The following is a 16,488-nucleotide window of genomic DNA, read 5'->3' as shown; positions in this document are numbered from 1 at the left end:
TAGGAATTATTATCTTGTTCCATGGGAATCCTTTAGATTCACACCAACAGATATATTTTTTCCATATTTTATGGTAAATCTTTCTAGTTACAGGCTTTCTAGCCTGAATAAGAGTATCTATTACGGAATCTGAAAACCCACGCTTTGATAAAATCAAGCGTTCAATCTCCAAGCAGTCAGTTGGAGGGAAACCAGATTTGGATGTTCGAATGGACCTTGAACAAGAAGGTCCTGTCTCAAAGGTAGCTTCCATGGTGGAGCCGATGACATATTCACCAGGTCTGCATACCAAGTCCTGCGTGGCCACGCAGGAGCTATCAAGATCACCGAAGCCCTCTCCTGATTGATCCTGGCTACCAGCCTGGGAATGAGAGGAAACGGTGGGAATACATAAGCTAGGTTGAAGGTCCAAGGTGCTACTAGTGCATCCACTAGAGTCGCCTTGGGATCCCTGGATCTGGACCCGTAACAAGGAACCTTGAAGTTCTGACGAGAGGCCATCAGATCCATGTCTGGAATGCCCCATAATTGAGTTATTTGGGCAAAGATTTCCGGATGGAGTTCCCACTCCCCCGGATGGAAGGTCCGACGACTCAGAAAATCCGCTTCCCAATTTTCCACTCCTGGGATGTGGATTGCAGACAAGTGGCAGGAGTGATCCTCCGCCCATTGAATTATCTTGGTCACTTCCTCCATCGCCAGGGAACTCCTTGTTCCCCCCTGATGGTTGATATATGCAACAGTCGTCATGTTGTCTGATTGAAACCTTATGAATTTGACCTTTGCTAGATGAGGCCAAGCTTTGAGACTATTGAATATCGCTCTCAGTTCCAGAATGTTTATCGGGAGAAGAGATTCTTCCCGAGACCATAGACCCTGAGCTTTCAGGGGTTCCCAGACCGCGCCCCAGCCCACCAGACTGGCGTCGGTCGTGACAATGACCCACTCTGGTCTGCGGAAGCTCATTCCCTGTGACAGGTTGTCCAGGATCAGCCACCAACGGAGTGAATCTCTGGTCCTTTGATCTACTTGAATCGTCGGAGACAAGTCTGTATAATCCCCATTCCACTGTCTGAGCATGCACAGTTGTAATGGTCTTAGATGAATTCGTGCAAAAGGAACTATGTCCATTGCTGCAACCATCAATCCTATTACTTCCATGCACTGCGCTATGGAAGGATGAAGAACAGAATGAAGTACTTGACAAGAGCTTAGAAGTTTTGATTTTCTGACCTCTGTCAGAAAAATCCTCATTTCTAAGGAATCTATTATTGTTCCCAAGAAGGGAACTCTTGTTGACGGGGACAGAGAACTTTTTTCTATGTTCACTTTCCATCCGTGAGATCTGAGAAAGGCTAGAACGATGTCCGTATGAGCCTTTGCTTTTGACAGAGACGACGCTTGAATCAGGATGTCGTCCAAGTAAGGTACTACTGCAATGCCCCTTGGTCTTAGAACTGCTAGAAGGGACCCTAGTACCTTTGTGAAAATTCTCGGAGCAGTGGCTAATCCGAATGGAAGTGCCACAAACTGGTAATGCTTGTCCAGAAAAGCGAACCTTAGGAACTGATGATGTTCCTTGTGGATAGGAATATGTAGGTACGCATCCTTTAAATCCACCGTGGTCATAAATTGACCTTTCTGGATGGTAGGAAGGATCGTTCGAATGGTTTCCATTTTGAACGATGGAACCCTGAGAAATTTGTTTAGGATCTTGAGATCTAAAATTGGTCTGAATGTTCCCTCTTTTTTGGGAACTATGAACAGGTTGGAGTAAAACCCCATCCCTTGTTCTCCTATTGGAACTGGATGAATTACTCCCATCTTTAACAGGTCTTCTACACAATGTAAGAATGCCTGTCTTTTTATTTGGTTTGAAGATAATTGAGACCTGTGGAACCTTCCCCTTGGGGGTAGTTCCTTGAATTCCAGGAGATAACTCTGAGAAACTATTTCTAGTGCCCAAGGATCCTGAACATCTCTTGCCCAAGCCTGAGCAAAGAGAGAAAGTCTGCCCCCCACCAGATCCGGTCCTGGATCGGGGGCCATCCCTTCATGCTGTTTTGGTAGCTGTGGCAGGCTTCTTGGCCTGCTTACCCTTGTTCCAGCCTTGCATCGGTCTCCAGGCTGGTTTGGGTTGAGAAGTATTACCCTCTTGCTTAGAGGATGTAGAATTAGAGGCTGGTCCGTTTCTGCGAAAGGGACGAAAATTAGGCTTATTTTTAGCCTTAAAGGACCTATCCTGAGGAAGGGCGTGGCCCTTTCCCCCAGTGATGTCCGAAATAATCTCTTTCAAATCAGGACCAAACAGTGTTTTACCCTTGAAAGGGATATTAAGCAATTTTGTCTTGGAAGACACATCCGCTGACCAAGACTTTAGCCAAAGCGCTCTGCGCGCCACGATAGCAAACCCTGAATTTTTCGCCGCTAATCTAGCTAATTGCAAAGCGGCATCTAAAATAAAAGAGTTAGCCAATTTAAGTGCTTGAACTCTGTCCATAACCTCCTCATACGAAGATTCTTTATTGAGCGACTTTTCTAGTTCTTCGAACCAGAAACACGCTGCTGTAGTGACAGGAACAATGCATGAAATTGGGTGTAGAAGGAAACCTTGCTGAACAAACATCCTTTTAAGCAAACCCTCTAATTTTTTATCCATAGGATCTTTGAAAGTACAACTATCTTCTATAGGAATAGTAGTGCGTTTGTTTAGAGTTGAAACCGCCCCCTCGACCTTGGGGACTGTCTGCCATAAGTCCTTTCTGGGGTCGACTATAGGAAATAATTTCTTAAATATAGGGGGAGGAACAAAAGGTATGCCGGGCCTTTCCCACTCCTTATTTACTATGTCCGCCACCCGCTTGGGTATAGGAAAAGCATCGGGGGGCACCGGAACCTCTAGGAACTTGTCCATCTTACATAATTTCTCTGGAATGACCAAATTGTCACAATCATCCAGAGTAGATAATACCAAAAAACTCTTAGCCATCTCCGTGGAGATGTTGCCTGTGCAACGGCAAAGAGAATGACTGGGGTAGGCGGAGCCTAGGAGGGATCATGTGATCAGCTTTGCTGGGCTCTTTGCCATTTCCTGTTGGGGAAGAGAATATCCCACAAGTAAGGATGACGCCGTGGACCGGACACACCTATGTTGGAGAAATAATCTATTTCTCAAGGTTTGTGAACAACTTCAAGGTGAGAGGAAATTGCAAGATGGATTTAGTAAATGCTTATTTTACTACTATAAATTTCTTATGACTGTATAGACAGTTGGTAATATGAAAAAGTAATCTTCATAATAATTAAAGTGACATTATACACCAATTTTCATATAACTTCACGCTGCCTAGATTTAAAGGGCCAGGCACTAATTTCAGGAACTCCCACCTGGAGGGTGCAGGTGTGGAAGTTCCTATAAAAGGCTACTCAGTACCTCACTCTGTACTGAGTTATTGCCTTGGAAGGTCCTCTTTCCTGGTTCCTGCTCCTCTGCTGATACTTGTGTATGCCTGTCCTTCAGCTGAAACCGAAAACCTCTGCTATAATACTTGGGTATGCTTATCCCACTGCAGATATCAAAGACCTCTGCTGAGATACTTGGGTATGCTTATCCTGCCACTGAGCAAAGCCCTCTGCTGTGATACTTATGTATGCTTATACTACTGCTGAGACCAAAGACCTCTGCCGTGATACTTGTGTATGCTTACACTACTGCTATGTCCAAGACCTCTGCTGTGATATTTTGGTCTCAGCAGTAGTATAAGCATACCCAAGTATCACGGCAGAGGTCTTTGGTCTCAGCAGTAGTATAAGCATACCCAAGACCTATCCAACGATACTTGTGTATGCGTATACTACTGCTGAGATCAAAGACATATGCTGTGCTTGCTGATAGACTTGTGCTTACTTCTACATGCTCTCTTGTTCCTGGACATTCCTCACCAACAGAACCCGCTGGGTTCTGTGCTTGTTGAGAGACTTGTGCTTAATTATATATACCATCTTGTTCCTGGACATTCCTCACCAACAGTGCCCGCTGGGTTCTGTGCTTGTTGAGAGACTTGTGATTAATTATATATGCTCTCTTGTTCCTGGACATTTCACAACATACCTCACCAACAGTACCCGCTGGGTTCTGTGCTTGCTGAGAGACTTGTGCTTACTTATATATACCATCTTGATCCTGGACATTCCTCACCAACAGTGCCCGCTGGGTTCTGTGCTTGTTGAGAGACTTGTGATTAATTATATATGCTCTCTTGTTCCTGGACATTTCACAACATACCTCACCAACAGTAACTGCTGGGTTCTGTACTTTCTGAGAGACTTGTGCTTACTTAAAGACCCTTTACACAAACAGGAGCAAGCAGGAGTCGGAAGACATCAGTATACATCTACAACTTTGGGGCTTGGTTAGGAGTCTGAAAATCAGCACAATGTTCATAAAAAATAAGCAAACTATAAAAACACTCCAGATGGGCTATTTAAATGGATCATCTACAAAACATTTATGCAAAGAAAAATCTAGTGTATAATGTCCCTTTAAGTTTAATACCTTATTTTATTTGGATCACAGCTTGCAATTTCAATTTAAACAATTATAAATAATGTATGCAATCAATATGTTATAAAAGTAAAGTAAAAATTAAAATAAAATTCACTGGACACAATATTATATCTTAAACAACTTTCCACTCTATGTATATTATCAACTTTGCTTAGTTCTCTTTGTATTCTTTGTTAAGGGATAACCCTAGGTGAATCGTACACATGTCTTAATCTGGCAGCAGTTTGCAACACTTTTTATTGCAGTGTTATACAATGATGCAAATACTGCTGCCATAGACTGCTAAAGACACATGCAGGTCCCTGCGGTCCTATCAGCCTACCTAAGTTTACTCTTCAGCAAAGTATACAGATAGAGAACAATGTAAATTTGATAATATAAGTAAATTGGAAAGCTGTTTAAAACTGCATGCTCTATCTGAATCAAGAATACTTCATTTTTACTTTACAGTCCCCTTTAAAGTGAATGTAAATTTTGATGCTAAAGTGCCCGGTTTTTAAAAATTTGATTAAAAACAGGAGCACTTTAATTCATCAAAATTTACATTTCACTCCTGTTGTGAAAAAAAACCTTACCTTTTAAACTTGACAGCAGCTCCAGCTTCCTCCGGTCGTTGCAAGCCATTTCTGATGTCAGAAATGATGGATAGGTCATCCTCCAATAACAGCTTCCCCCCAGGGGAATCAGTGTCTGATTCAACGCCATGATTGGAGGAAGCCGGATTCCTCATTTTAAACCCAGGAAGAGGCTTTGCAATGGGTGGAGGAAGATGGAGCTGCTGTCAAGATTAAAAGGTAAGTTTTTTTTCACAACAGGAGTGAAATGTAAATTTTGATGAATTAAAGTGCCCCTGTTTTTAATAAAATTTTTAAAAACCGGGCACTTTAGCATCAAAATTTACATTCACTTTAACCCCTTAACGACCGAGGACGTGCAGGGTTCGTCCTCAAAAAAAAGGCAGTTAACGCCTAAAGACGTACCCTGCACGTCCTCGGTGTGGAAAGCAGCTGGAAGCAATCCTGCTCGCTTCCAGCTGCTCAAAGGTTATTGCAGTGATGCCTCGATATGGAGGCATCCTGCAATAATAACCTTTGGTAGCCATCCGATGCAGAGAGAGCCACTCTGTGGCCCTCTCTGCACCGGAGATCGTGGCTTTCCTCGTTGGTGGGTGGGAGCAGACTAGGGAGGCGGGTGGCGGCCATCCATGGCCCTGGTCATGTGGAGGGGGGCGAGATTGTGGGCGGGGATGTCCGGGGGCGCGCACGGACGTACGCACGTGCACGGGAGGGTGGGGGCGGGGGCGTGCACGGGGAGGGAGCGGGTGGGAACCGCTACACTACAGCAAAATCTGTAATGTAAATATTTCACATTCCAATGTTTTCACATTGCGGAATATGTTCTTTTTATTTTTAAATAGACATTTTTTTTTATATATATATATATATATATATATATATATATATATATACTATTTTGCTTTAAAGAATGGAACTGGAGTTATTGTGAATTAAACTTTTAATATCTTGGCTTATTTGTAGTGAGCTGAAAGACATTTCAGAATACATAATCATTGCTTATTTAAAGGTAATAAGCACAGTATAAAGGAAAAAAGAAAGACTTTTGGAATAAATTGGAGATATCAATATCACCAAGTCACCTAGAGGGGGCATTAAACAAGGTAGACAAATTACTCATTGAAAAATAGGAGGTTTGTTTCCGATTAAATGCATCATGGTTATAAACCAGAAAGATAGTAAAACAAATTAGGAACAAGAATACCTTCTCTGGAAGCAAACTATGCAACTTTTGTTTTGATTAAAAAAAATTGACGTTAGAATAATTTCGAAGTTAAAGAGCCACTAAACCCAAAATCTTTCTTTCATGATTCAGATAGAGAATAGAAATTTAAACAACATTCCAATTTACTTCCATAATTTATTTTGCTTCATTTTTTAAATATCCTTATTTGAAGAAAAAGCAACGTACATGGTGAGCCAATCACATGATGCTTCTATGTGCAGCAACCAATCAGCAGCTAGTGAGCATATCTAGATATGCTTTTCATCAAAGAATATCAAGAGAATAAAACAAATTAGATAATATAAGTAAATTACAAAGATATTTAACATTGCATTCTCTTTCTAAATCATAAAAGAAAAAATGTGGGTGGCATGTCCCTTTAAGGAAAAAGCAGTCATTCGTATTAAAAATATGTTTACAAATGAGATTTTGAGCAAACAGAAACATAATGTTAAGATACTGATATAAAGATAAACATGGTGGAGTAAGTTTATTATAAAATGGCATTCTTTTACATCTATTAATGTCAGTGTTCCTTTTAGGGAGCTGTAAATTGTTACAACATCCTATGCTATATTGTTTTTAGTATTTCAGAGTATGTCATTAAAGGAACATGAAAGTCTAAATGAAACCTTAATTTAATTTTAAGACATTTTTAAATTCACCTCTATTATCTAATGTACTTTGTCCTATTGGTGAAGTTTGTTGAATAACATATGCAAATATCCTGAGGAGAGGCAATGCACTACTGGGAACTAGCTGATGATTGGTGGCTGCACACATTTGTCTCTTGTCATTGGCTCACCAGAAGTGCAGTACATTGCTGTTCTAGTGCTGACTTTATGGGGCATATGTATCAAGCTCTGTATGGAGCTTGATGCCCCGTGTTTCTGGCGAGCCTGCAGGCTCGCCAGAAACAGCAGTTATGAAGCAGCGGTAACAAAGATCGCTGCTCCATAACCTGTCCACCTGCTCTGAGCAGGCGGACAGACGTCGCCACAATACAACTCGATCTAGTACGATCGGGTTGATTGACACCCCCCTGCTGGTGGCTGATTGGCCGCGAGTCTGCAGGGGGCGGCGTTGCACCAGCAGCTTTTGTGAGCTGCTGGTGCAATGCTGAATACGGCGAGTGTATTGCTCGCCGTATTCAGCGAGGTCTGGCGGACCTGATCCGCAGTGTCGGATCAGGTCCACCAGACCTTAATAACTATGGGCCCATGTGTTTAATCAATTTTTGGTATCAAACACAGTTAAGTGCAAACAACAGTACAATAATAAAATGTTATTTTTCCGCTCATAAGATGCATTTGTTGTGTGCGTTTAATTTGTCCTGCATCGTATATGATGGGAGTATATTTGGAGTAGATAAATGCAGGAAGAGAAAATGATTGAGAAAAAGAAGAGAAAAAGAAAGCCTGAGGTTATAGGAGTATGCTAAACAAATTAATACTGATTTTATGTTTTGTTGTTAAATAAGACATGATTTGCTAAGAAAGAATTGTGGCCATCAAAGAGATGCCAGGTGTAAGGGAAATATTTTGCTGAATATTATAACCTAATTTGTGATCTAAATGGCTTACACAGATGTAGAATATAATTCAATGACGATTGCTATAATTTTCATTTTTGGGTCGCTAGAGAGGGGATAAAGTAATAAAAGTGGGAATTAAAGGGACATATACTCCAAAATGTTTCTTTCATGATTCCGATAGAGCATATATCTTAAACGAAATTTACATTGATTATCAAATTTGCTCCATTTTCTTGGTATCCTTTACTGAAGGAGCAGCAATGCACTACTGGGGGTTGGTGGAACACATCGATTGAGCCAATGACAAGAGGTATATATGTGCAGCCAACCATCAGCAGCTAGCTCTCAGCAGGGCAGTAAATTGGAAACTTCTTTAAAATTGGATGTTCTATCTTATTCATTAAAATTTAAGTTGAAATTTACTACTCCTTTTAGCGAGAAACTTGGAGAATTTAATGATTTATTAAACATAAGTGCTAACTATATTCCAGAAAAAAATTGACTATTTAATTTGATGAACTTTGTTCATAAAACAAATATTAAAGGATTTTAACAATCTAAATGGAACCTCTCTGTTATTCATTGAACTGCATATATATGTAACAAAACTAAATTAAGGGCAGTGGAGAAAAAGAAAAAAACTGTTGAAACAAAAATAGATTGAAGATCAGATTAGGCCACTGATACATGAAATCTGTTAAAGGGAAATTACTATATATATTTTTGAAATAACATCTTGCCTAAGTCTAAAGAAAAGCAGTCTGTAAGTCCTTTTGTCTAAACGCTGCTTGAATAAAAGTAAACACATAAGTGGAAAAAGCTTGGTGACTGTAAACAACCAATAATTACCTTAAGCTTTTGTAGATTTTCTTTGTCAGAAAAGAACAACATGACAACAATCTCAATATTTATTGTCTAAGAAATAAAGGAACATCTAGCTCTGAGGGTTTTCAGGTGTCCAGTTTTATACCAGCCAGTCCAGTATTTTAGGTTGTCCAGCAAAATCTTCACAAAAATACTGACCACTTAAAGGGACACTCACTTTTCCTTTGCATAAATGTTTTGTAGATTATCTATTTATATAGCTCATAAGTTTTTTTTTGTTTTTTTTTTTAATGTATACTTTGCTTATTTGTAAATAACATTGCTCTTATTTTCAGATTCCTAACCAAGCCCCAAAGTTTTAGGAGAATATTGATGTGTTCCTCCTCCAGCTTGCTTCCGTTTGTGTAAAAAGTATTTTTCATACGCAGAGGAAGGGGGAGGAGGAATTGTCTGTTATTTCCCACTTGCAGTGGGTGTTTCAGCTAACCTTTTTAACAGAGCTAAACTGGGAGCTTCTAATTAGAATTTTAAAAGATTTTATACTGGATTTTTAGATCAGTATCTGTGCATATTATTCTGTATAGTAGTGTCTATTACATGCAGTTATATGAAATTGGTGTATACTGTCCCTTTAAATGGTCATGAGTGTAAGTTAAAATTAAAAGGTCTCCTATGCTTCAACCCATTACAAATACTGTATGGAGCAAAAATAAATGAAGGTTGGTCAAGGTGGTCAAATCACATCCAAGGTGATATTGTCCGTCTGGAACCTGATAAAGCTGAAGTCTCTCAGACAAGGCCACGCCTCCAGAGTGTTGTAGATCGCTCGAAGCTCCAGAATATTTATTGGAAGAAGGGACTCTAAGCGAGACCACTTCCCTTGTGCTATCCTGGCACCCCAGACAGCTCCCCATACCGCCAGACTCGCATTCGTGGTCACAATCTCCCAGGACGGTCTCAGGAAGGATGTTCCCATGGACAGGTGATCCGGAGGGATCCACCAGGAGAGGGCAAGCCGAGTCCGCACATCCATGTATATCGGCTACGACAGATCGGAATGATCGCCGTTCCACTGTCTCAACATGCACAATTGAAGAGGTCTGAGATGAGACCTGGCGAATGGAATGATGTCCATGCTGGAGACCATGAGCCCAATCATCTCCATGCACTGAGCTACAGATGGTCTCACTGTAGACTGGAGGGCAAGACAGGTAGATGCCATCTTTGTGCGTCACTTGTCCGTGAGAAAGATCTTCATGGACACGGAGTCTATGATTGAGCCCAAGAACTCCACCCTGGTACTGGGAACCAGAGAACTCTTCTCTAGATTGATCTTCCAACCGTGAGATTGAAGAAACTGTAGCAGGACCCTGGTGTGGGCCTCTGCCAGAATGGATGACGGCGCTTGAACCAGAATGTCGTCCAGGTACGGCACCACCGCGATGCCCTGGGATCTGGCTACTGCTAGAAGGGCCCCCAGGACCTTCGAGAAGACACTCCGGCCGTCGCCAGACCAAAGGGAAGAGCCACGAACTGGAAATGCTGATCCAGAAAGGCAAATCTGAGGAACCTGAAATGGTCCCTGTGAATCGGAACATGAAGGTAGACATCCTTCAAGTCTATAGAGGTCATTAGCTGCCCCTCTTGAACTAGGGGCAGAATGGATCTGATCGTTTCCTTTTTGAACGATGGAACGGACAGGAACTTGTTTAAACATTTGAGGTCCAGAATCGGGCGGAACGTGCCCTCCTTCTTTGGGACCACGAACAAATTGGAGTAATACCATAGACCCCTTTCTGCCTGGGGTACTGGTACAATAACCCCTAGAGCGTAGAGATCCTCTCTTTTTTCCGGCCTTGAAGACAGGTTTGACAGCAGGAATCTGCCCCTGGGTGGAGATGACTTGAACCCTATCCTGTAACCCTGGGCGAATATCTATAGAAACTCAGGGGTCCTGAACGTCCTGCAACCAGGCGTCTCAGAACAGAGATAATCTGCCCCCCACTCGGTCCACAGACCAGTCGGGGCCACCTCTTCATGCGGACTTAGTCTTGGCGGGCTTCTTGTGCTGCTTAGACTTGTTCCAAGCTTGAGAAGGCTTCAAGGCATCCTTGGATTGGTCCGCTTTCGCGGTGGGCTGAGCGCATTGCGCCTTATCCCCGCAAAAGGGACGAAAATTAGCACTCTTAGGCTTCGCCTTCTTATCCTGGGGAAGGAAGGCACCCTTGACTCTTGTAACTGTGGAAATGATAGAATACAGACCCGGACCGAACAGGATCTTGCCCTTGAAAGGCAAAGACAACAGCCTCGTCTTAGAGGTCATGTCCGCCGACCAAGATTTTAGCCACAGAGCTCTGCGTGATAGAACCGAAAAACCGGACACCTTGGCATTCAGGCGGATAATCTGCATATTAGCGTCACAAATGAAAGATTTGGCCACCTTTAGGGCCTTAATCTTTTCCTGCACCTCCTCGAAAGAGGGTTTACCCTCAATCATATCAAATAATGCATCGTACCAATATGACACAGCTCCATCAACTGTGGCTACCGCCGCTGCCGGTTGAAAAACAAACCCCATGTGTTGAAACATCTTTCGCAATATGTTTTCCAAATTCTTATCCAAAGGCTCCTTGAACGAAGAACTATCCTCTAAAGGAATCGTCGTGCACTTAGCGAGCGTGGAGATGGCCCCATCCACCTTAGGAATGGTCCCCCACAACTCTAGCTGGGCCTCCGCGACAGGGAAAAGCTTTTTAAATTGAGAAGGAGAAAAGGAAGAACCTAATCGCTCCTACTCATTCTTAATAATGTTCGCCATCTTGACAGGAACCGGGAAGGTCTGGGGAACCACCCTGTCCTCGTAAACCTTATCCAACTTAGGAATGGAGGGCTCCTCTGGTAGTATGGGTTCCGGAACCTCTAAGGTAGCCAGCACCTCTTCCAACGCGTCCGATTGGGCCTCGTTATCATACCACCCCACTGAGGCATCCGGCACACACAACTCCTGGGTCGGGCCGCTATGAAAAGCTCTACGCTTGAACTTAGCAGAATGCGGCAAAGCATGGATCACCTTAGCGACTACTGTTTCAAGTTGGTCCGCAAAGTCCGGCAGCCAATTGATTTTCCCAGAAGGGGCAACAGTCGGACCCAGGGGTGCTGCATATGGTATAGTGGACGCCAATGGGGAACGCACCTCACGGGACGGAGACCCCACAGAGGTGGACGGCTCAGTAGTGCTAGACATTCTCTTATGTTTGGAAGTTGTAGCCTTCTCAAGGCATGTGGAACACAGTTGCGCAGGCTGGTCTACCAAAACCATACAATAAACACAGGTATAAGACTTAGCTAAAGAGGGAGTACCCTCTAACGCGTCAGAATCCTCCATAGCTTTTTAGAAAAAAGACTAGATCAGGCACCTTTATAACCACCAATGGCCAGGGCACTCACCACCTCATATGAACCGGACTCAGAAACCGCTTCATCTCCTCTGTCGCAGATCAGACCGAAAGTGAAGAAGTACAGGGAGTGCAGGTACTCAAAGGTAGTTTGTAAAAAGTCAAATTTATTGAAAAAAGTTAAAAATACAGCAATAGCAATGCTGTGTGTATAAGGTAAAGCCACTAAGGCAGGCAGACTAACAAACATAAAGGTCTAACATGTTTCGTGCCCCCTAGTGGCACTTAATCATAGACATATTGAATAACTGAAAGCGAGGTCTATAGCATCTATAGTGGTTTCATCCTCCAATTTAAGGATATCCTCCTGTACCATTTTGTGATATGCATTAATAATGGGACCTCTAAAATGAATAGGGTAGAAGTCAGATTGTAGCTTATTGGGACTTTTAAATTTAACGGGCTCATTAGACTCCCCTATACCACTATATAAATCAGTAAGAGTTGAAACCATTTGGGCATCAACAAAAGGGAGATGAGGAAGAGAATCTGAAGCAGAGGTACTTCCAAAATTATTAACCACTTCTAACTGTGTTTTATTAGAAGGAGTGAGTGCTAAAAACCTTTTAAGTGTAAGCTTGCATATGAATTAATGTCTAACAGTGTATTAAAACTAGAAAATTTGCATGAAGGAGCAAACCCTAAGCCCTTAGAAAGAAATTTAGTTTCTTCTAATGTTAAGACATGTTTGGATAAATTCATAATGTTAAGACTCTCATTGAGAACATTGCTGCATGTCACAGAATTTTTAAGCTGATTATCACAATGTATGGTTAATGTCCCTTCTGTGATTTTCCTTTTTCTCTTGGCTCTCCATCTTTTTCGTTTCCTTTTGGTAGCGACGTACACTGACGTGTCTTTGGTCACACTACAGGGGGCACCGATTCCTCTCGCTCTTTCTCCACCGCCTCCTGTAAAAAATCACAAGAAGATGGAGAAATAGATGGAGAAGATAGTAAAGAAGAACAGTTAGAAGAGTAGGAAGTGCCTGAAAAACAGGCTTCAGAATCAGTGGTCTCTTCTTCAGATGCGCTGAAGATAACTTTTCTGGGATTTTTGCCATCTTTCTTAAGTATAGATTTTGGAATATGTTGGCCATCTTTGTACTTGGCTAACTGGTTTTTACTATTATTCCCTATTTGCTTTTTATTTGTATTCCTGTTTGCCATTTGTTGTGGGCGGATGGCCGCCCAGTTATAGACTTTCTGCTGTTCATAATCTTCCTTATCTCTTTTAAACTTCTTCTCCTTCCTCGCCGCTTGCTTTTTATCTTGTTTGGCAATGGAGTCAATCATCTTCTTATTCAAAGATAGGAATTCTGTGTTGTCTTTTAGGAGTTGAACTTCTTCTTTTAGTGACAGTATATCCTGCGCCAACTTACTCCGTTTTTTATTTTTTACTTTAATCAAAATATTAATTAATGTAAAAGAGCATTTATTCAATGCCAAATTCCACTCCTCCATATCTTCTGGGTCATCAAATTGAAAAGAGGGATTTTTATTCTTAATCCCCTAGGTATTCTCTGTGTTTCAATATACTTTTCTAATGCTATGATGTCCCACATAAGTCTAAGATCTATAGACAAAGAATGTTCCAAAGCCTTAAAGTGTATTTTCATTTCAAAAGTATCTGTAACCAGGTCTTCCATAGAAAAAAAAAAGTGTTAAAATATTCCTTCCTTGTATCCATATTGAAAAAATCCTCATGATTAGAGGTAACACACATGTGGGAAATATTCCCAAAATTATTTAGATTATTAGGATCTAAAATGTTTGAGTCTGCACCTGCCATGGCTATACCTAATAAACCACAATAGCTGTCCCATATACGTTAGTCCAGGTTAGGTAGAAATAAGATGCATTTTTAATACCAATATAATGGAGAAAAATCAAGCATCATAATGAAGGATAAGTTGCACTTTTCATTGAAGAAAGAACATGAGACGTGGATCAATATGAAAGTACATGCAACAAAAGGAGCCGTGTAAATTGCATATAACGATCGATAATTTTGCCTCTACACACACAAAGGAATAGAAGCAACTTCAGCAAACAATTTGCAATGAATGAAACACGCTCTCAATTATAATGAGTACAACAGCTATGTCATGTGCAAAACAATTTGCTTCAGAAAAAGCGCAAATCCATATTAACAATAGACACTTGAGAGACTCACTTAATATGTGAAGATTCAGGGCAGGACCGGCAGAGATGATTCCCATAGTGGAAACACTGAAGTGAACAGGCGGCGTCAGTCCAAGCAGCATCCGAGTCACAGCATCGATAAACCGGAAGTAGATCTGGCTAAAAGTAGACTAAATAATTCCTGGACAGACGGAGTATCGTAGCGAGGTGTGGTGGAATCAGCCCACAAGATTGCAAGAGGTACAGGGAGTGCAGGTACTCAAAGGTAGTTTGTAAAAAGTCAAATTTATTGAAAAAAGTTAAAAATACAGCAATAGCAACGATGTGTGTATAAGGTAAAGCCACTAAGGCAGGCAGACTAACAAACATAAAGGTATAACATGTTTTGTGCCCCCTAGTGGCACTTAATCATAGACATATTGAATACCTGAAAGCGAGGTCTATTTAAAGGGAGTACTGAAAAATGATAGGCTTAAAAAGGAAACACCTATTAACATACAGCCAAATCAAAGTACATATAAAATCCCCATAATGGAAGCTAGAAGGTACACAACTAATTAATAAAAGAAAACAGATCCTACTAATATCTATAGTAATGTGAGTTAACAATATACAAAAGAAGGAAAAAATTATTAATTGATTACTAAACAGCATTAAGAAAACCTTATCAAAGATATTAGCAAATAAAAAATGCAAAAATGTAAAATAATACAAATAATGTAAAAAGAAATTTGAAAAAGAAATTTGGAAAAGAAACACAAATACCAATGTAAACAAAAATAAAATCAAATGTTAGCATATAAAATGATATAACGTATTTAATTGGTGAAAAAAAATAAAAATATATATATATATAATATATATATGGTATATATAGAACGTATATGAATAATGAAAAAAATATATATCATGTGACAATGAAACAAACATTTGTCAATGAAAAAGTCGCATTCTCGGTTCATACCACTAGGGGATCTAGTTTTTAATTTTAGCATCCAAAACAATTCCGGAAGTGAAGAAGCCCCACCCGGTCACAAGGATGACTACGCAGGACCGCCCCTGCCGATGAGAAAACGCGCCAAAAAAGACAGAGCAAAACTCCCAGAAGAGAACATTTCAGTTCCACAAATGCCAGAGCCACGTCCCTGCACATAACGCAGCAATCACATAATAAACTTATCATGTACATTACCCCCCCTGCTCAATAATCCCCTCATAGGAATATTACCCCTTGATTCTATAAAGATAAAGGCGCCACACGGTGGCCCTGCTTCTATGTTATTATGTAAAAATTAAACAATCTTACCATAATCTACGCCGTGGAACAGGAACACGGCCCTTCAAGTGTGACAATTAGTAGCTGTGCTCTTGACATGGACTTAAGAGAAGAAGCAATCTGTGAAACTCGTCAACGCCGATTGCTAAAGGAGCTGTTAATATGAGTCGGGATGGTGTCGCCAAAGGGAAGCTCCCCCTGTTTCTCCGGACTCTTAACGTTCACCCAGGCCCTCAAGTTGATAAGCTTAAAGGGCTACTTAAACTCCTGTCCCATAGCGAAGGGTAGAACCCCTCATAAGAGACCTCCGATATTCCGGCACCTCTCTGCCACCTCCTCTGATGAAAAGCAAAGAATGACTGGGGGATGAGGGGAGTGGGGGAGGTATTCAAGCCTTTGGCTGGGGTGTCTTTGCCTCCTCCTGGTGGCCAGGTTCTTAATTCCCACTAGTAATTAATGAAGCCGTGGACTCTCCTCCCCTTTAGATGGAAAAGACTGTGCAAAATTTGATAATGGAAGTAAATTGGAAAGTGTGTACAACTGCATGCTCTATCTGAATCATAAAAATGTATTTTGACTTGAATGACCCTTTAATCATTTAAGAAAACAGTACTACTGAAAGAAAGGCATATGACAAGATTTACTTAACAGTATCAGGATCAATAACTGAATCATATAGGCATGTAAGAAATATATACAAAATGTGCACAACAGCTTAAACATTTATTTAAAAGCTGCTCCAAAATTGTTGTCCTTGGGATCCCTAAATTAAAGGGACAGTCTAGGCCAAAATAAACTTTCATGATTCAGATAGAGCATGTAATTTTAAACAATTTTCCAATTTACTTTTATCACCAATTTTGCTTTGTTCTCTTGGTATTCTTAGT

At 41.0% G+C, this 16,488-nt stretch overlaps 1 protein-coding gene across 3 annotated transcripts in view; it reads right to left on the bottom strand.

Annotated features, from left to right (window-relative positions):
- The window catches only part of TASP1 (taspase 1), a 680,735-nt gene that overhangs the window by 460,953 nt on the left and 203,294 nt on the right, over positions 1 to 16,488 (bottom strand). Inside the window, exon 1 of one of the 3 annotated variants that reach the window (XM_053712136.1) lies at positions 14,357 to 14,648. The exons of the other annotated variants lie outside the window; for them this stretch is intronic. The gene's annotated coding sequence lies outside the window, so the exon portion shown is untranslated. Of the gene's footprint in view, positions 1 to 14,356; positions 14,649 to 16,488 lie in introns of those variants that run through there. 3 annotated transcript variants of the gene reach the window in all.

The sequence above is a fragment of the Bombina bombina genome, chromosome 4 (assembly GCF_027579735.1).
Source record: "Bombina bombina isolate aBomBom1 chromosome 4, aBomBom1.pri, whole genome shotgun sequence".
Classification (NCBI taxonomy): domain Eukaryota; kingdom Metazoa; phylum Chordata; class Amphibia; order Anura; family Bombinatoridae; genus Bombina; species Bombina bombina.
This window is presented reverse-complemented; position numbering and strand designations above follow the sequence as displayed.